The 21,087-nt window shown below is 38.9% G+C and overlaps 1 protein-coding gene across 7 annotated transcripts in view; it reads right to left on the bottom strand.

Moving 5' to 3' along the window:
• TENM1 (teneurin transmembrane protein 1) overlaps window positions 1-21,087 on the bottom strand; it is a 353,764-nt gene that overhangs the window by 295,173 nt on the left and 37,504 nt on the right. For 4 of the 7 annotated variants that reach the window (XM_086850670.1, XM_086850672.1, XM_086850674.1 and 1 more), the window contains exon 1: window positions 17,491-17,671. The exons of 1 other annotated variant lie outside the window; for it this stretch is intronic. The gene's annotated coding sequence lies outside the window, so the exon portion shown is untranslated. Of the gene's footprint in view, window positions 1-17,490; window positions 17,703-21,087 lie in introns of those variants that run through there. 2 more of the 7 variants (XM_086850668.1, XM_086850671.1) reach the window with 1 other exon arrangement.

The raw sequence follows: 21,087 nt of genomic DNA, 5'->3' as shown, positions 1-21,087 counted from the left end.
AGAAGGTCCCTCCAGCCTCCAAAGGGAATCATCCACTCCATGGCACTGGAGAACAACACTTCCCTCCCCAACAACACCATGGCTCGGCCAAGCAGGACAGTAAGATTCTCATCTTTAATGCCAACATTTTCATTATAATCTAGAGGTAAATAACAATTTGAGAAGGAACAGGGGGTATTCTTCTAGTACCTACCACTTCATCTCAAACACAGTAAAACAGAAACTGACTCAAACTACCTAAGTTTATTATAGGCATAGGTAACTACCAATTCTTCCCAGAGTGTTGAAAACCTTTAGCTTCTTCTTCAGCTCCTTCCTTAACCTGGAAATGTAGTGCAATTCTGAGGCAGTATGAGGATGTACATGTCTATGCTATATTCAACTTGGAAAATCTTGACTATTATATACAGGTGGAAAGAACAAAAAGGAAATGGAAGGAAGAACAAGTGGAAGGAACAAACTCAAGATAAAGATCACATTTCCATAATGCAGGTAAAAACTCTCAATTTAACTGGAACTAGTATGAATTATACTCATCTGCTATAGATACGCCAAATAACTAGTTACATATATTAATTGATAATTATATAGAGACTCTCAGAGACAAAACCCCAGAAATTAATGTAAGACAAAATTGCCTAAGCAGACAAAGGACTTTACACTGCCCAAAGAATAGCACTAGTTAGAGAAAAAAAGCACACACCAGAGTGTCAGTGGTGTCACATCGTCTTTTGAAGATTAAACACGTACAAGGAACTTGAAAACCAAAACCACTAAAAATTAAAGACACTCATTAAAACTATGTTAATTACTTATGCAAGCTCCTTAAAAAGAAAATGTCTTCTCCTTAACATTACTTGGTTAAGAAGATTTTACACCTTCGCCAATTGAATTTATACAAATTGCTATTAGTACTTAGAAGAATTGACTACAAATATTATTTTTATGACACGTCTGCCAAGCTTAAACTGCAAAATAGACAGAAAATGAATACCTCATCCCCACACAAATTTTACTCAATCTTTTCCCGTGAACATTCAAATTTTGGATTCAAAGGCCTGTTATTCATATTGGCCACCAGATACTGCTCTTGTGCTTATTGGACATTATATCAATGTACAGTTTATGCAAACAATTGGCAACCAGCATGAGTTTCCTACTCTGTCACTCCCAGTCCTCTCTTATCTCTGTCCCATAATTATCACAATTACAGAGTGAAATTTGCTTAAAAGCTGAAATTATTCTATCAGGTGTCCAGAACCAAATACAAGATAAAGCTAGCTAGGGTTCTGGAAGAAAACAGTTGAGTGTTTCACACCTACCCCTTCTCTTTGGCCAGCCTGTGAAGCACATTCAGAGCACTCACAAAAACTGCTGTCACATCTGGCAACTCAGGGCCAAGACAGATAAAGAACAAAAGAGCAAGGATACCCTGGAGACTACAGGAAGAAACTCGGACTGCTCCAGGGTATTTTCATGATGAATAAAAGATCACAGAGAGAAGATCTGGCATCTCAGATATAACAGTGGAAAAGACACAGTCTTCAGGAAATCACCTTTATTTCTTTTGTCTTTAAAGAATAAAAAATAAAAACTGTTAACCTGTATTTAGCCCTTCTGCGTCTAGACTTGAGACTGAGCGTTACTTTTAGCACAGTACACAGCATTTACCCTCAGAAGAAGAAAATGCCAAGCTATTTCAAAAGGGTACTGGAAAAAAAAATACATAGCCAAGTTTCTATGCACAATATGCTTTCGAACAAACATATGTACACACATTCATATGTCTATATACGTATGTAATGAACTGATTATCATCAACTAAATGCAAAATATTAATTGTTGAAACTTCTTTTGTATGATTTCCTTCAACATGAAGGAAAAAGATGGTCATTAAATAAAATGTGACATACTACCACACAATTGCCACTGAATTACCAATTATGTTTACTATATCTTTAAGGGCATCCAGGAAGGGTGCTACCCTGACTCTTAGTTTCTCTAGCCCACTTACCCTTGTTTCTTACTTTCACAACCATATCAAGGTGGGTGAGTCTAAAGGAAAGGAAAAAAATTCACAGCCTTTAATAGAAGCAACAGAATATATTTTTGTGCTTAACACAATTTCCATCAGTATCTATGTGGCATTTTTTCCTGATCTGAACACTAAAAACAATATTCTATGTTCATAGCATCGTATGTTCATGTATCACAATAAAGAAAAAAAACTCCAAACAGTGGCACTGTTCAAGCTTTTCCAAAGGAGTATCCAAGAGAAATAATTGAAATTTTCTTGTGATTTTTTTCTGGAAATTAATTATAATATTATGTTATTATAATTAATAATATAATATAATATTATTATAATTAATAATAAATCATTTATTCCAGAAGATATTATAATTATGTAGAAAAAAATTAGTTTACCTGGACAATAGTTCTATATAGATTCCTCACAATCATCTGGTGTATAGTTACTTGAATTGGTGTATTTTAGATTTGCTCTGATGGCCTTGCTAAATCTGTTCTTCCAGGTTTGTTGACTCACATTTTCAAGTGTTCTGAAAAGTTTGTCTAATTTGCACAGTCCAGCTGTAGGTGACAGGTAGAAGAAAATTTCTACATTGTGTAAGGAAACAGGATTGTCTTATATTTAAGAATGGTTCTTACAGATGCATTTCAGCTGTTTCATACTAAAACTAGCAAGACTTCACAGAAATTAGGGAGTTGCATCAAAAGCAACTATTGCATCTTCACAGGACTTTGGATGCCTGCAGATCTAAGAGGTACCATAGCTTCAGGCCATAAATCAAGGCTCACCTTATCCTACAAGCCACACTATGATCCATTACATGGAACGATGCAGAAAGAAACTGCATTTTCACTACAAGATGCACTGTTTTCCACAGACATTGTGGGCAGTCCTACCTTCCCACATGGCTGCAAGCAAGAAGTCACAAAACTGCCAAAGAAACCATTTATCATCTGAGCAACAGATGACTTGGCAATATCCCCACCTGCAATACAAATGCACTAGAGGTCCTACAGATGAACTAGGCAAAAGGAGGAAAACAGCCCAAGACTTACACAAGAAGAGTCAGAACAGAGATTAATTATTTTGCCATCTGAAGGCATGAGGTTTCAAACATGCTCTCTATTTTCTATTTTGTGCATCTGATAATCAGCAGAGAAGAAAAGGCACCTTCTTCACTCCTGATCCCTGGGTATTCCATTCAAACCACAACACTTGCGAATTGCTTGGGTAATACATGATTGAATTACAAAAATAGCAGTCTAGAAATCGGGCTTTTTATGATAATATGAACACTGGGTGATTATGTTTTTCAGTGAAAGGGTGGAGAAAATTATTTTTCTAAGGTTTTCAAGTTCTGTAGTTCATTCCTTTCATTTCAACTCTCTGGATAGTGCTTAAGACTCACCACTGGTCTTTGAATATGAAGTGGCATCACAGACTTAAATGAAAAGCCCTAATGGACAAAGCAGCTTCTCAGGCTCAATGGAAGACAGAATTTAAACTCCCTGTGTGGGAAGTTATCTACAAAATAAAGCAATTACCAGGTCTTCACAACAATTATTGAGGGGTGATACCAGTTTCTGCAAAAACATTGGCTGTGATACTGCTTTTCAAGACTGAGTTAGAAAGTAAACCAAATACTGAAAATTAACACAGAGGAAGCAGACACAGAGTTTTTAGTACACAGTCCTGAAATATTGAACATTTATAGCAAATGATAACATTTTTTGTTGTTTCTATTAATGAGTCAGTCCCACCCCAAGAGAAAAGGAGGAATTAATGAGAGACAAATGCTCATCCATTACTCTTACATTGTCACTTTAATGACAGCTGCAAATATTGATGAAGTACAAGATATTTATATGCCACTTGTTTTGTCATGAGGGAGTTGGGGTGCAAAGTGACATTTGTATACAATTCCTTGGATACACAAACACTTGAAAGGCTTCAAGGCACCACATGTATGCAAACCTGCATACGCAAAGTCTGTCCACTCTTAGAAAAATAAAACTAATAAATTTAGAATTTGCATATAATTACAGGAAACCTGAAAGTGTCTTGTTCTATGACAGTATTTGATTTATATCAATACAGCTTCAAAGAGATGTCTCAGCTTCCTCTGAACTGATGTCCAACTGCTGGTTTTGATTTTTCCCCCTCTAACTCTGCCTTAAGAATTTTTAAGCACATAAAACATGTTTAAGCACAGCTGTCACAATATTATTCCTCTCAAAAAGCAAACAGTTCTAAATCTCTCTCTAAAACCGCCAGAGTATTAGGGTCTTGTGCAACACTATATTTAAAACTTCTCAGTCCTTTTTTTAGAGATAAAGATAATACAGTATAACTTAGCTCCACCATTCAAGACTGAATTTCTGTATTAGGATGTTTCACTTAATCAGTAGTCTTAAGAAATCAGTATGTGTTTTGGAGAATTTGTTTTTCCTCAGGCAAAAGTACCCAAATATTTTCCCTGACTCTAAGACTAGAATGCAAACTATACTTGTCATTGTGATCTGCTACTGCTACACAGTAGTAGATGAAGCAGTAAGTCAAAACCCTAACGTCTAACATGTGCCCAAAGAAAACAGAAATCATTGTATAAATTCTAACACTTGTGCCCATGAAACACCACACAAAACTTCTCAATGTTTGCAGTGTAGGTGTAAAAACCCCCAACAAAAACAAATGCTGGGAGGAAAATTGAGGCTTATTACAAAGTTATGAGAATTTATGAGACAAAAATTGATACAAACACCAAGTGTGAAAAAAAGCACAAGAAATGTTTTTGTAGAGAAAAGGGCATTATTGCTCAGACAAAATTGAAAAGAATATGAGCTAAGAGATGCTTCTAAGCAAGCAAGCAGAAGGCTAATGAGGACGTGGGCCATTGTCATCTCCATAATATAAAATTAAAAGCTGATAAAGAGTGAGATACCTTTTACAGTTCTGTAGGAGGGCTTTTACTAATTAGAAGAAAGCTACTGTCTGCCCCCAGTCTGCCAGAAAACAGAATCAAATATTTACTGCTTTACTGACATTTGAACAAATTTGAACATTTGAACAAAGATGACAAATGCATTTTGTGTTCATACATTTCAATTCTATCATGAAAATAGAAACAAATGTTTAAGATGTACAAAAAAAATTTTTTTCAGCCTAAATGGAGTCTGTTACGTTACATTTCTTTCCCTCTGGAATCAGGAAATAGGAATGAAACCTCATATGAAGAACACTGTTTTTCAAAAACTTCAGCCTTTAGAGGTGTAATAAGAGTTGTAAAAATGAACTGCGGACTTAAAAAATTAAAATAGGAGATCTGGGAGCAGGAAAAGTAAAAAGCCTGTCTTTTCACATCATCCAAATATCTACCACTGAAGTGCTATAACTTAAACACATACACATAGTTGGGGGAACAGAAAGTCACAGGAAACAGATACAACCTGGGGGAGAATGACAATTCCTAAATTCTCGATTTTTTGGTGTGGAGAAGTGTATGCGCAATCTCTGAAGATACACTGTCCATGTTAGCTGCCTTCTATCCTGCCAGGCTATCCAGAAAAACTACAGTGATGTTCTCTGCGTCCTGGTCTTGACAACCTTGACTTTTCTTCCTGAATATTTAGTTGCCCTCTGCTCACAAGCTCAAGTTGAAGACCTAACTTCCAAAACAACAATTATATTGGTTTCTCTGGAGTGTGTAGAAAGATCTAAGAAAGGTGTCATTAAAAAACTGTCAATGTAGATTGAATGAAGAAATTCTTGATGTGCTGGTCATAAACATCTTTTGTACTCATCTGTCTGCTCTCCATTTTAGAAGGATACTAGTCAAATACCTTGGGTAACATTTTAGAGGGAGTTCAAAACTAAAGTCTCTACATTTCATTTAATGTTTACTGATTTACACCTAGTGGTTCTTGGTCATACTATAACTCAATAAAACCCCAAATACACTGTTAGAAGTTAGGCACCCAGTAAAACATGGCATTAGCTACTCTTACACACCATTCCTAGTGACCAGCAAACTGCACTGCACAGTGCAAAAGACTGCTCAAATTAAAAAAAAGCAAAAGGCAAGTAAAACTTCAGTTATATGATGGAGCATAGAGAACAAGAAATACAAAAATATCAACTTGATTCAAAAAGAGAGTACAAATTTATCATTATTGGGTGATACATTTATTTTAAAGTGGAATATTATGACAACTGAAAATAAAGTCGCTATCCATTTCCAAATGATGTTGAAAAATCACTTCAGCTGTTATGTTTTTATAAAAGCAACATATCAATCACTTCACAGTAATATTGCACTCGATTCAGTACCAATGCCAGCTATATGGCTCATGTTAAGTATATCTAAGTACACAGTTTCACTTTATGATCACTAATTTTCACTATTTAATAGCAGTATATTTGGTGTCTCTGGATATGCTGTTTGAATACTGATATATATATACCTCTTTACATATGAGAAAGAACAAAAAAGAAGCTTTGCAGACTGCACTGGTCTTCTGCTATGAAATCTCTCTATTAATAGGAAAACTAGCCCATGATGAAAAAGATAAGAGTTATATTTTATGACCTTCCTAGATTTCTTTGAAATAAACAAGGCAGCCTTTTAAAGTTAAGTGCATGAATTATTTCATGAACAGTAAAAACGTGCTGGAAAACAGCAGCAGATTCTGTTGAGGATGGCACACAAGCAATCAGCAGTTCCTGCTGGATACTTGCTGTGCTGAAGAAGTACAGTAACATAACCTGGAGTTTGGGCACAGAAACACTTCTTCATAGCATACAAAGTATTAGGTGCTGAAGCAAAATTAGGGGAGTTGTGTCAGTGACCTTCAAAATACAAAGCAGTTATTCTCCTTTGTATTTCTAAAGATAGTTAATTAAATGCCTTAAAAAAAAATAAACAAATGAGTGAACAGCAATATGATCCACAGTGCATAATAAACAAATGTGATATGAGACCTGGTGTTTCTCAGTTCATCTCCTGGAAAAGCTACCACTCCATAGCCAAAAGGCTACTTTTCCCCCTTATCCAAACCTGAAAAATATATCAACATTTTTAAATGTAGGAATAACAGCTCAAAAGTCCATTGCCTCAAGAACTATGTAGATAAGACTTACCTTCAATATTCATTCAGAAAAGTTTCTTTAAACTCCAGTCATTCACCTTATCATTGCAAATTATGGCTTCGGTTCCATTAGGCAAGTTGTAGAAAAGGTGAAATTGTTGTGAAACAACCAAACTCAAAGTTTGGATTGTTTTAAATATTCAAAACAACTTGTTGCTAAGTTCCTTTCATCATTCTACAAACACCTTAGAACCGTTTACTATGGAAACAATTCTTATCTGATATCCTTTGAAATTGTTTCATATGTATGACTGCAAAGGAGGAATGAACTGATTTTAATTAATTTCTTTCTTCTGTGAAATAAAATTCCAGCAAGTCCACAGTACTGAGAATCCAAATGGACAATCATCATCTTGAATGCCACTCATTACAAAGCACTCATTTCTAGGAGAATTATATTTTTTAGCTAATGCTATCCATCCTTAGATTCATAATTTGAATGAAAGCTCATTTATTTAGAGGCACATTCTCCAAATAAATGTATTTGTACTCTACAACTACACCTTTGTTCAGATCAGAGGTACACTAACAACAGGATCTGTTTACTGAGTTTTCCTGTGTCTGGCCATCATCTATACCATCAACTGAAGAGTATCCAGGTCAAATTTATGTTGTTTATGTGTTTATGTAAATATTAGAGAACTGCAGTCCAGAAGCATGACACTAGAACATTCATTTTTTTTGATCTGGTACAGAAAACACTATGTCTGAACCCTATATTATCCCCTTACTCATGTAAAACTTTTTAACTGCTTGTCTGTAGCAAAGAACTTCATCTAAGCTGCTCAGAAAATGTCAAGAGAAAGAATTAAAATAGGTATCTTTAGTCTTTTAGTCATAACTAAGAAAACGCAGGAGTGGATGCATACTTGGCATTGCAGATCTCTGATTCTAAAAATAATTCCACACCCACCCACAATCTTCTTGGAAAAGTTTACAAGTTGACCCAAGAGTCTAAAATTGCTACAGAGCATTTACGGTTTTTTTTAACTTCTGTTTATAAAGTAAGACTCCATGTAATAAAAAAACCACGGAGTGAGTATAGCTTTAGGTAAGCTTTGCTGCTCTGAGAACCTAGAAGGGTAAAATCCCAAGCAGGACACAGCTGAATGTGAATGTGGAAAAGGCATTTGGTACTTGACAGTCCTGCCTCACAAATTGTTCCTGTTCTGCTAAAAAAAGCTGACACCTGACTATTTAGAGCTATCTTACTCTGCCAGTGCTGGCTATCCACCTAAGAGGTCCTAAGGGATCTTCCCAACACCATGGATGGGTGTGTGGAAGGAGGGAAGAACTGGAGAGGAGAAAAAGGCACCCAAGAGGGAGGAATGTTCCTGCACTGCAAAGAGAACAATGCACCTTCAGGGATGAATAGACCAGCTCTCTCAGACTTCTAAAACCAAGCAGCAGATAAAACCGAGCTGCTTTATCTCCATTGACTGTATACCAGAAGAGAAGTGAATTTGGATATAATCTGGGAATCCTCAGAAACTGTAAATAATGAATTACACTTCAGGGAGTATAATCTACATATTCCCCAGAACAGATGAATTATTTCAGCAAGCAAGAAACAACAAATCTTTACTTCTACTAATTCTATTATCATTGCCCCTTAGGCCTATACAGCTCATCTACTGTCCAATTTTAGCTGTGTGCTTTCCCCAGAAAGATAATCTTTCTTAAACAGTGTCCTTTTCTGCCTTTCTTTAAATATACAAATCTCATCCCATGTAAGAAAAAGCACTGAAACATTTAAAAGGGCTAAGATAGTAATTCCTGTAAATGACAGATTTTTTTTTGATTTTTTTTTTTTTTTTTTTTTTAATGAGCACTATTTAGCAGAGAGCTCAATTTGAATTGTTATGGTAGAGAAAGTTTGTTTTCCCATCAGTAATGAACTATGCCTCTGTACTCAACTGTAAAAAGATGCTCACCTCTCAGGATACTATCAGGAGAAGAGCTCCTGGTTTATTCTGCAGACAAAGCAGATACCATACTTAAGTTTTTGTCCCTATGAGCTGAAACCATAGCAGAAGACCAGTTTTGTTAACAGTTTAAGGAAATAACCTTTTAAAAGTTTCCATACTATAACATTGTGACCTAAAGCTATTTTGATACAAGTTTCCTGTGGTCATAATCACCTTCATGGTACATATACCTATTTTCTCATCTATTAACAGCCTTGTAATTCCACTGCTCTTTTATGTTGGAACACTAAATCATCTTTGGAGGGAAATCTTTGCACCAACACAAACTTCTGCTAATAGGCACAAGGCTATTTAAATCTTCTACTGCCTCTAGACAGCAGGCATCATTTCTGAACCCCAGGCAAAGCATCAGAGAAAAATCAAAACAACAGCTATGATGCTTATTTCTTAATTACAATGAGCTATCTGCAAATTCAGGGCATAATAGTCTTGAACTGATCTCACTCATCCTCAGTATACAAAATTAATACTGAATTTGTTTCTGCATATCAGTTAAAACATTATCAGATAAACATTTACTGGAGGGACTTTTGAAAAATGCCTCATTTCTACTTCTAATTTATTTCAAACTTTGTCATTTGAAAAGTTCCCATTAATACATTATCCAAACAATAACGCAGAAAGTTGGTTCCAGATTTGTTGCACTCCTTCTCTGATGCTCTTCAGTCTGTGGAGGGGGTCACAGTTCAATGAAAATAAGCAAAACCTGTGCGCATTCCAAAACACTGTCTCCCCTTACAAATCACAGCAATCTCAGTGGTCAGTGTGAAGATGGATCATAGAATAATAGAATAACCCAAACTGGAAGAGACCCACAAGGATCACTGAAGCCAAACTTCTGGCCCTACACAAGACACCCCAGTGATCACACCATGGGTCTGAGAACATTTCCCAACTGCTCCTTCCTGAACTCTGGCAGACTTGGTGCTGTGACCTGGGGATCCTGTTCCAGCACAGAGCTCTATGCCATTAAGGTGTCAAATATACTACTAAGGGTACCCTGGTACTATAACCATGCCCTTTCATACAAAATATTGGGCTCTCAGTAGCTTTATTTTACTTAGGAGTACATGCCAGATCTTTAATATTCTTCCAACGAATTTTTTTAAATGGATATGGTGCTTATACTTGCAGAATGTTTTGATGCATTTACTTTGCATTTGTGACTTAATCCACAGCTCTGCACTCATCCCTTAGGTGTGGCAATCCCCACTGTTAAAAAGGCAGAGCAAAACAAAAAAGCTGAACACACTATTTAAGCAATCTATTTCAAACAGATGTCAGAGACACATTTTATTATTTTTAGATCAGACAGCAAGATGATGAGCAAAGAAAAAGATCTGCTAATCTAAAATGTGTGACTCTTCTTTACTCTCTATTTCTAATCAATAACGTAAAACATTACTAAAATATGAAGAGCCATGATTTGATTTACTGCTGCTTCTCATGCTGTAGTGTGAACTCCATCATCACATCATACTAGAACTGTTTATACTTCACTCACTAGCACTTGGTCATTATATAAATATACATTATGCAAAAATTGCAGATTTTCAAGCTCTAATGAAGGTGCTGGACTTCTGAGCTCTTGGTGTGGAGATAAAGGAGATAATGTCTCCTTATCCTCAGACACTGGCTCATCCTGTGAACACCTTGCAGGCTGACCACAGCTGTTACAATGAAGTAAGAGCTTGCAAACACTTGCTCGCAGCTTCTGTTTGCTAAGAACTGGTACACACTAGAAATGTTTCATGCCCTTTACTTATTCACAAACAAAAGCATATGTGGACAAGGAACAGGCAATACACATTTCTCCTTTGACACATTCTGTCATTTGACTTTTGAGTTATTTCTTTTAAAAGTGAGAACTTGTCTCCATCTGATAACAACAGTAGACAGTACACTTAGTACCCAACGTGCTGATGTTTACTGGTGTCAAAGGTTACTCATTAAGAATGGGACTGGAATGACTAACACTTCAAGGGCCCTGTTTGTGTTGACTTGATGATTTATTGCACAAGAGTATTAAGCAATGATAAAACACAATATAATTGTATGTCTGTAAACAGTTCTGAACGTGGAAAACTTAAGACAGGTCTTTAAATCATAAGCAACACAGACACCTATGATCCAGTGATCATATTTTGAGACTTATGAAAATAACTTTTTATTTAATTTTTTATTATTTTTAGTAATTTGAGCATATGGTCTACATTCAGTATAACAGCATGAATATATATATATATATATACATATATATTTATATATATATATAAATACAAGATGACTACCAGCTCACCCAATTTCCATACAACAGCCATTCCTAGATAGTTACAAGTCTGAAAGCACAAAAGGTTACATGGCAAATACCTAACAGGAAGCTGCTCCATTCGATAATCAATCAAACTCAAGAAATCCAACATGTAGGTTCCATATTCAGTAGAGAATACACAAGTCTTCAACATCAACATCTCAGTTCTCCAAAATAAATCCTATCCTCGCTTCCAGCTGATGAATCTGTTACATTAAGTTTTGACTCTTCATCAGTTCCAAGAGAAAACAGAAACAAGCTGAGTTCAATACAGAAGCTTCAACATCAAGCCACAGAAGAGACAAAGCTTTAGTGCTATCAGGAAGTGAATGGTTTCTGAAAGCCTGAAAGGAAAAGAGTTTCCTTTTATTTCCGACTAACTGGAACTTTAACTGAGAAACTTTGAAAATACCAGTTACTTACTGACAGAAAATCAGAATCCAGCTAAATTGGCAACAAGAGCACTCAATTCATGCGCCTTTTCTGTGGAAAGGGCAAGTAGAGTCAAACATCCTTGGCTAGAGAAAATAAGGGAAAGAAGTACCAAAACTTACTCCATATAAGTAAATAAAGATTACTCAGCAACATGAATATGAGAAATGCCTAATCTCCTTGCACACCAGAATGCTCTTCACAAAGTCATCTGTCTTCTTTTCCCCTTAGGAACTTTTTATGGAGATTAATTTTTATGCCTCGTTTCATTATTATTCAAGAAACTGCTTTATATTTTGCGTTCAATATAACAGCAACAGTTAAGTTAGAAACTGCAGTTTTAGGATGCATTTACCCCACCATTTTAGGACTCATTTCAACTTTTAAAACACCTTGAAATTACTCTCAATGTAGAAGTTACAAGTAAAGGAGTTTTCATCCTCAGGATGGTATTTTTTTCTGACATTCAATTAACCCTGTATCACTGATATTAATATTTCAATTTCCACTAAAGTTGTATTTCTGGTGCTTTTTCGTTGCTCAAACAGGTTTTTAAATTTACTGAAGGTACATTAAGGTAAAACCAGTGGCATTTAATACAGTGAATTAAAGGACCAGGTTAACACCTACAAGCTATTCCAAAAAAGTAGAGAAGCTTCTAAATTACTTCTCCTGTCAAGTATAAATACTAGTGACATTACTGTGTTGCATAATGCTAACTACAGCTATAATTTATAAACAAAGATTTCCATGTTACAGTGTATCAAATTTCAAGATGTATGAAAGCTTTCAAGCAAATAAATAGAAAACACTTGAACATCAAGTAAAGAGTTTTTCTGAAATTAGGTGGCAGTGACACACTTTAGTTTCATCCATGTGAACTGATTTTAAGCCCAACAGTAAAGACTTTTTTTCTAAGGAATTAATATTTATGTGGTTTCAGCCATAGGCAAAGATGGATGAGGACTGAAATCTGCTCATTTAAACACAGTCTCTTCATCATGAAATGCAACAGAAGAGTCTCAAGAACAGGCTTATCAAAGTGCCAAGATAAGAATATAACTAATATCTCCTTTTTACTTAAGCAGCATCAAAATCTTACTTTCCATCCAACAGAAGTACCATTTAACATAATTTCCCTCTTATTTTACTCATAGAGATCAACTGACACTTAGCATATTTATGTCTCTTTCTTAGTTAATTGTTTGATTTATGGAAAGCAGAACAATAATAAGATACAACAAGTTGGATAGTCATTTTGGAGGAGGCAGCTACGACTGACAATTCTATCAGTCTAAAACCTACAGCTATAGCTGTACTACAGAATAATTTTGTGCATATGCAATAGCTCAGCCAAATATTACGGTGCTGTGTCCTTGGTCAAGAAACCATAAAAAGTAAGTTAGTAAAATGGCAAGTTGAGGGAGGGACAAGTCTACCTCTAACTGATTTCAATAAACTTTGAATATGCCACTTATCAGCAAAAATCTCAATATTTTAAAACAAGTATCTACCTGGTAAAATAATGATGATGCTCTTGGTGAGCATCACTAAGAAACTGGGAAGATGCAAAAGCCCTCCATGATGCAGTGCTGGTCTGGCAGAACTATCAAAAGGTTGATATTCTGCTAGCTAGTTGATCTCTCTGCCACTCCAGATGACAGATTTTCATGCTATCTAGACTAAAGTTAGATACAGAGCTTTTTGTTATCTAGCATGATTTTGATTTAGTCATACCAGTTACAAAACAGCATCATACAGAAACACAGCACTGCTAATGAATGGAAGGTTGGATAACCAGCTGTAACACTGCTGTATCAACAGTGTACACCTCTGTAGTAGAGCAACAGCATCACTTTAACATGTGTCCACCTAGGACATCTTACATCAAAGAAAGTCAGAATTTTTTTCTAAACATGGTATTTTTTTTCTGAACCAAAACATTCACAAGTCTTAGCTTCAATGCTCAGGAAGCATTTTAATTTGTGAGGCAAGAATTATTTTTATTTATTGATTGGAAAGGACTGTAGTCAAACACTGATATCAACAACAATGACTCAAACAGGATAAGGGGTAATGGCTTCTACCTGAGGGGTGAGTCAATTTAGATTAAGGAAGAAGCTTTTATTGTATAGGTGATGAGACACTGGCACAGGTTTCCCAGAGAGGTGGTAGTTGCCTTTTCCTTGGAAACATTCAAGGTCAGGTTGGATAGGGTTTTGAGCAACCTGATCTACTTGAAGATATTGCTGCTGATCGCAGGAGAGTTGGACTGGATGACCTTTAAAGGTCCCTTCCGACCCAAACTATTCTGTGACTCTATGAAATTCTCCTTACCATTTTAATACTCTGACATTTATTGGTAACTTCTGCACAGATTTTAGAGACATACATTGTCATCAACTTGTGTATGTAATGCACAAAAATCTTGGGAAATCTAGTCTGTACACTGGGATTATAGCCAAACTTTAAAGGTGAGCAAAGGAAATGTGACTAAGCAAATACTGTATTTCCTTTTCTTAGCTCATATAAAGGCTGCACAGGTATTACAGTACTTCATGCACGTACCACTTCAGAACACTAAAGAAGCAAAACAGAATAGTGATTACAATACATAAAATTGCTTCCACCAACAATTACCAAACTGCAGCTTGACTTGATCCTATTTTCACTAACTTTGAAGGCAGAAAATTTTGGACCTCAAATCAGTAGACTGATCAGGACTGGGCCTCTGGAGAAAAAACAAAATTCTATTAAGTCTGTTTGGTCTCACAAAAGTTATCATTAACTCAGTTGTGCTGAACTGTCAAATATAATCATTCGGCACATCTAAATGAAGAAGTAGCAGACAAGAAGACAAGACAAGAAAACAGAAACTCATGAATTTCAGACATAGTTCCACCACCAATTTATATCTGGTCTCTAAAACATTTTAAAATCTAGTCCTACAGTCATTGTGAGATGCTGGTCATCACTGTGATAGAAGCAAAGACAGAATGTATCATTCTCTCAGTCTGTAAATTTGGAACAAAACATATTCCTGACCAAGTGGAGAGGACTGTTCTCCCATATTCAATGTCCTGAGATCGTGATAAATTAAGCAGCATTATTCTTCCTATATTTTCCAGATTAAGATAATTTAAAAATTAAATGCATACCATTTAGACCTCATGAATCACATTGAAATAATGTCCTGCCTGCTGCAATTAACATCAACACAAATCCTGTGAATTTCCTATCTCAATGGAAAGAAGGAAGTACACATTTACCTATTCCTAAGCTGTTACTGCAAAGCGTAACATTGCACACCTCCTTATGCGCCTACAGGCACACATGTGAGCAACCAGGTAATTTCTTCAGTTTTCAAAACTACCATTTTAACCATGATGCCACATAAAATGAGTAATAGATTTCCTTTGCCACAGTTTTCCTCAGACGACACTGCTTTTGTAGAACTCTGAATACACTTCAATGGCTTTTTTACACATAAGCCACCAATACAATATGTTCATTTCCTTCCACATCTGAGTACTTGAAGTGTGGAGAGTAGTAATTTGCATTCCCACATCCTTAAGAGCTGCTTTTAATAAGAATTTTCTCATTTGCTATTTATAAACATCATTTAAATACTTAAAATTTGGCAACTGAAAGGAACTGTTCTCTTTAAAATAAAGGATTTTTATTTCAGTATTTGAAACATAGTTTTCTTGGGATCTTATTTGGTTTTGATTGTTTGGGGTTTTTTGAATAGCAGCTATTCAGAAAAAAATCCTATTGGATTTCTATTATTCAGAGAACATTCTCTGAAACAAAACTGATACGTGAAAAAAACCAAAACACCAAAAACAAAAAACTCAAAAAGAAACAACAAAAAACCCAAACAAACCCCAACAACAAAAAAAAACAAGACTGAGAGAGGTTCCTAAATTCCCCAGCAGTTTAGAGATTTGAGTTCTTTAAATAAACCAACAAGCCAAAATGCCCAAGAATATATGGCACAGTTATATTTAAACTACAGTATCAACTTCTGATGAATTTATGTTATCAATACGATATACTATCTATAGGGATATCAAATTATTAAGAAGACTGCATTTCATCTGTGAAAAAGCTTTTTAAGATTAATCCACAGCATTAAGGGTCATGTATAAAATAAGCTTTGAAAAGAAACTATGGACAAGAAAGAGGGAAAGCTATTGGGCTGTGTCTCACCTTCTGATGTACAGCTCTTCCTCTACCACAGTTTATCTTGCTATATGTGATTCACAGAGTGCTCTCTACAACACCAGGAATTCCATATTTCAAATATCAAATTGCTTCACATTAAGTTTCACAATTAACAGCTAAAATTCGGCACTAGGAGTGGTGGGGGTTTGCTTCTGCAAAACCAGTTGGAGACACGGGAGATGTCTGAGATGCTTGCCCCACCACACGGACAACTGGTATTTATTTCCATAGTACAGTGTATCTGACTCGTTAATTATCAAGATGGGTATCTACAACCTTTGGATATTGGGAAAACAATCAATAAAAGGCTATACAGCCTAAAAAGGTAGCATATATTTAAGACAAATAAAGGGGAAGGCGGGGAATTCTTGGTATTGATTTCAATATTAGAACACGACAAAGCCCAGATCTGCTAAGGTAAACGTGTTGCCATTCAGCACGGTAAGAGCATACAGTTAATACTACAGAGCCAGGTTCCTCACTATCTACCACCATCATATCCACGGCTGGTCTAAGCACACATCAAGCTTAAACCGTCAGTCACGAGATACAGCTGTAAGGTATTTTAGGGAAAAAACAGCTGGAAGCACCAAAGCAGTGTAATGACTGTATGTACATACGCCTTGACTAAAAGAGATTACCAGACCCCACAATCAGTGACAGGAGAATACACCAAACACTCGTTTAGCAGATTACGCCTGAGGAGCGGTGAGAAATCAGGCTGCTACATCCTCCAGCTTGGAGCGAGCGCGGTCCCGCTGCCCCGGCGGAGCCACCTCACGCCTGTGCGCACTGGAGATGCGGCTTTTCATGCGAGCGGCCCGGGGGCTCCCGCAACGCCAGCGCGGAGCCGAAGCCCGGCCCCCGGCAGCGCCCCGCCTTTCGCCGCCGCCGCACCCCGCGGAGAGCCGCGCACCCGCGCCGCCGCCCCGCTCCGCCTCGGGAACGGGGAGCCGCTGCCGCCCGGGGCGATGGCACCGTGGCCGGGCGGTCAGAGCCGCTCCGCGCCGACACACCGCGCCCGAAGGAGACCCCCTGTTGGCGTGCGGGGCGCCGGGGCTCAGCCCCGAGCGCGGCATCGCTGCTGGGCGCCCGCTCCCGCAGCCGTGCGGTGCCCGCACGCACCGCTCCGGAGCCCGGCGGCCGCCCGCCGATACCCGCCGCCCGCGCAGCGCACACAGAGCCGCACGTACACACCCAGTGCCATCCACAGAAACCCTCCGGGAGCGCCCGACGGCGGCCGCTCCGGCGGGGCAAGGCACCCCCGGCGGCGCCCGGCGCTCCCCTTGGCTGCCCCCCGCGAAAAGCGAAGTTCGGGCGCCCGCGGCGCCGCTCCCGCCTCCCCGGCAAACTTACCGAGCGCGGCCACAGGCTCAACTTTCAGCAGCGCCCCGGTTCAGCCCCGCCGACGGCTCCGCTCTTCGCCTCTAGGTGCGATGCCCGCGCCCCGCTCCCCGGCGGCTGCGGCGCGAGCCAGTATAAATCCACATCACCGCTACCGGCGGCTCCCCCGCAGCCCGCCCTGGCCCCTCCGCCCCGCCGGGGGACGCGCCGGCTGCTGCTGCCGCGCTTCGCCCCGCAGCTGCCCGCGGCGGGCGCTGGGAGCCGAGGCGTGAGGGGACGCGGGGCCGGCGCGGCGCACCCCGCCGCTGCTGCCGCCGCCGCTCTCCAGCGGGTGTAGTGTCAGCGGCGCCGCTCGCTCTCAGGGTGGGATTTTTCTTTTTTTTTCTTTTTTTTTTTCGCCTTTTCGGCTCCTCCGCTGTTAATGAGCATGCCCGGGAGAGCTGCGCAGGCGCCTTGCCCACCGCCGCGCCTCGAGCCGCCTCGCGCCGACCTCGGCGGGCGAGGGCTGAGGGGGCGAGAGCCGCGCCGGGGCTGCCCCGCTGCGGGAGGGAGAGGGCGCCGGGCGGGGGATGGCGAGGGAGGGACCGGGCAGCAGTGGCTGAGCCGCCCTCGCCCATGGCGGTGGAAGGTTCGGGCAGAGTTCGGGAAGTCTGCGGGAAGGTGAGGCGGCTGCGCTCGCCTGAAGGAGAGATGCTGCCCAGGCTCCGCGGGGATCCGCCGCCCGTCCCGGGAGAAGGGAGGAAAGAAAGCCCCACGGACAGGCCTCTGCTTTGGGATGTAGCGCAGAACACCTTCTAAATAATTTACCTTGCTCAGGAAATCACTCTGATAGTGGGCATGGCAGAGGGACACTGATATATACAAGGTGCTTCAGCAGCTTTCCTTTCGCGATCTGAGTTTATTGAGATGGGGCTATCTCCTGTGACTACCTCCATTAACAGTCCTGCGTCTAAGTGGAGGGGAACTTCATCAGCTGGTGATGATCTTTATAATTTAATAATTTCTACACTGTTTTCCTCAAGAGGACATACAAGGTGTGAAGGTGATTACCACCCGCTCTTTTCATAACAGCTAATTCTGCAGCAGCACTTATTTGTAAAAACTTTATTGTGCTGAAGAAATCCAAGGAGCTGGTGTGCCTCTGAGGCTGGACCTGTTTCATCAGTCTGTCCCCATCCTGGTCTGTATTCAAATGGATACTACATACACATATCTAACCAGTTCCTAAAAATTACTAAAAATAACTGAGGTTATTTAGGCCATTTAGCTTGTGCATTCAGTCCTAGGAAAACACTGGGAAAAAGAGTGCAATTCGCTATTGCTGTTACTTCTTCATGAGCTTCTGCATAGACCACCCAAAATGGAGTCCTTTCGTTTATGCTATGCCCGAGAACATACTTCATTCAGACAGTTATGCTGTTTACATAAATATTTTGGGAAAATGACATCTGAAGATACCTATATAATACTTTGCAATGCATAAATAATAAATTAGGTAAAATCATCTGTTATTGTACACATCACTTTCATAGGAAGCCCAGAAATGCCAGAAGTAACCAAATCTATTTCTCATGAATCTTGAAGGCATTCAACAATCTTCATCATTAACTATTTCTAAAAGTAAATTATTTTAAGCCAAAGCAGTCCTCTCAAATTTCTGTGATTTAGTCTTGGTAGGTAATTCTTCAGCAGTATAGATCAGTCTGAGCATTTCTGAGCCTAAAGTAAAAGGTACATTTTCCTTCCCAGTATACATGGTTGTTTTGCTTTCTTCTCTCTCTGGATGGACTTTAACATTTGTTTTTCATTAACACAAAAATTAGGCATCATGGATTGATCGTGGAAATAACTCAAAACTAAAGAAAGAAAAGGGTCTTTAATGAAGTCACCATGTTAGTCACAGAAACATAAATCAAGATAGTTGACCCATCTAGATTCCAGGTTTTAAAATAGTACCAAAGCCAAGTAAATATTGCTCTGCTGTGGGCAGACAACACGAATTAATAATGATTCTTCTTCTTGGAATCCTATGAATTGCCTGTTGTAGTCATTAACATATAGTCGTAAAAAGATGGTAGCCTCATCAAGGGAAGGCATAAAAAGATAACCATTGAAGTGGACATTTAATTCTACCTCTGTCTCTTCAGACACTGCTGAGGTAAATGAAACAAAGTGGATAAACTCAGCAGTAGAAAATTGTTGCCAGGTATCAAGTGGAGTGTCTGGTGTATATATATATATATACATACATATACATATACATATACATATATATATATATATATATGTAAATATGTGTTAATTTCAAATACCTGGTTGCTCCCAAGTGAGTTGGGGTTCAGGAAGCTCAAAAAGTCTGCTTGGACAACCATGCAGATACTACATATTATTCCATGAGAAAGATGCAGAAGAAGATGTGGAATTTCAGGTGTGTTACATGCAAGCTCCAACAGAAATAGGAGCAGATTCCAGTGTCAGACAAGACCTGTGGGCTTAATAAGAGTGCTTCATTAAGGGGAAATGCTTCAGTAGAAGGAACAGATACAGATAGAGAGCTTTCCAAGAATCAGGATGAATATTTTTATATCTGGCAAAAAGAGTCCTTAAGCACATCAAACCTAAATGTGTTTAGCAAAAAGAATTCTGACCCTCAGATTTCACAGACAAGCTTGCTAAACTAGTTTATATAAAGGCAACAAGTACAATATTGCTAGATATATTGGCACCAAATGGAGTTTTCTTATGTATGTAGGTTTATATAATATTACAGCTCACTGCAGTAGATATTTTCTCTGTAAGTAGCAGGGGATGGTGTCCCCTGTCACTAGGACATGAATGCATGGATGCAACCCTCATCATTGTAGCGCTGATAGCAGCAAGGACTGGCTTGGCACCCTTTGGCTCACTCAAGTTCAGGTTAGCCTCCTGAGTCATTGTCTTTACCTGGTGAGTTATGCTGATGCACTGTTTTTAAATTATTCTCATGCCTCCTGTGGGAATAGAGATCATTGCCTGCATTGCAACAATCTCTGTTGAGATCTGACACACAGCTGCTGGTCTCATTGCTGAAGAGGAACTTTTCAACCCATCTGGGCTAGGATATCACCATTCACCAAAGTTCTATGTTTTAAGTTCAGCCTATGCTTTTAGAATGATGCTGAAAGTTCCTCTTTGTGACTCTATCAATCAGAAACTTCTCTAAAATGTCCTAGTTTATACTAGACTGCTTTCCTGATAATTGTGAGACATAAGACAGTTCCCTAAATAGTTGAAGTGGTTGTTTGATTTGCCATTTGTGGAAATTACTCCTTCAAACAGTTAACAGGCTTCAAAACACAGAGGCAAGAGGCCAGCCAGACCCCAAAGCTAAATACACAAAATACAAGGTTCACCTTCATAGAATCACAGAATAGTTTGTGTTGGAAGGGACCTTTAAAAACCATTTCATTCCAACTCCCCTGCCATGTGCAGGGTCACCTTTCACTGGACCAGGCTGGTCAGAGCTCCATCCAGTCTGACCTTAAACACTCCAGGGATGAGGCATTCACAGCCTCCCTGGGCAAGCTGTGCTGGCGTCTCACCACCCTCACAGCAAAGAAGGTCTTCCTA

This window comes from Cyanistes caeruleus, chromosome 14 (genome assembly GCF_971803275.1).
Source record: "Cyanistes caeruleus chromosome 14, bCyaCae1.hap1.1, whole genome shotgun sequence".
Taxonomy (NCBI): domain Eukaryota; kingdom Metazoa; phylum Chordata; class Aves; order Passeriformes; family Paridae; genus Cyanistes; species Cyanistes caeruleus.
The sequence above is the reverse complement of the archived record's forward strand: the minus strand, read 5'-3'. Positions and strand labels throughout refer to the sequence as shown.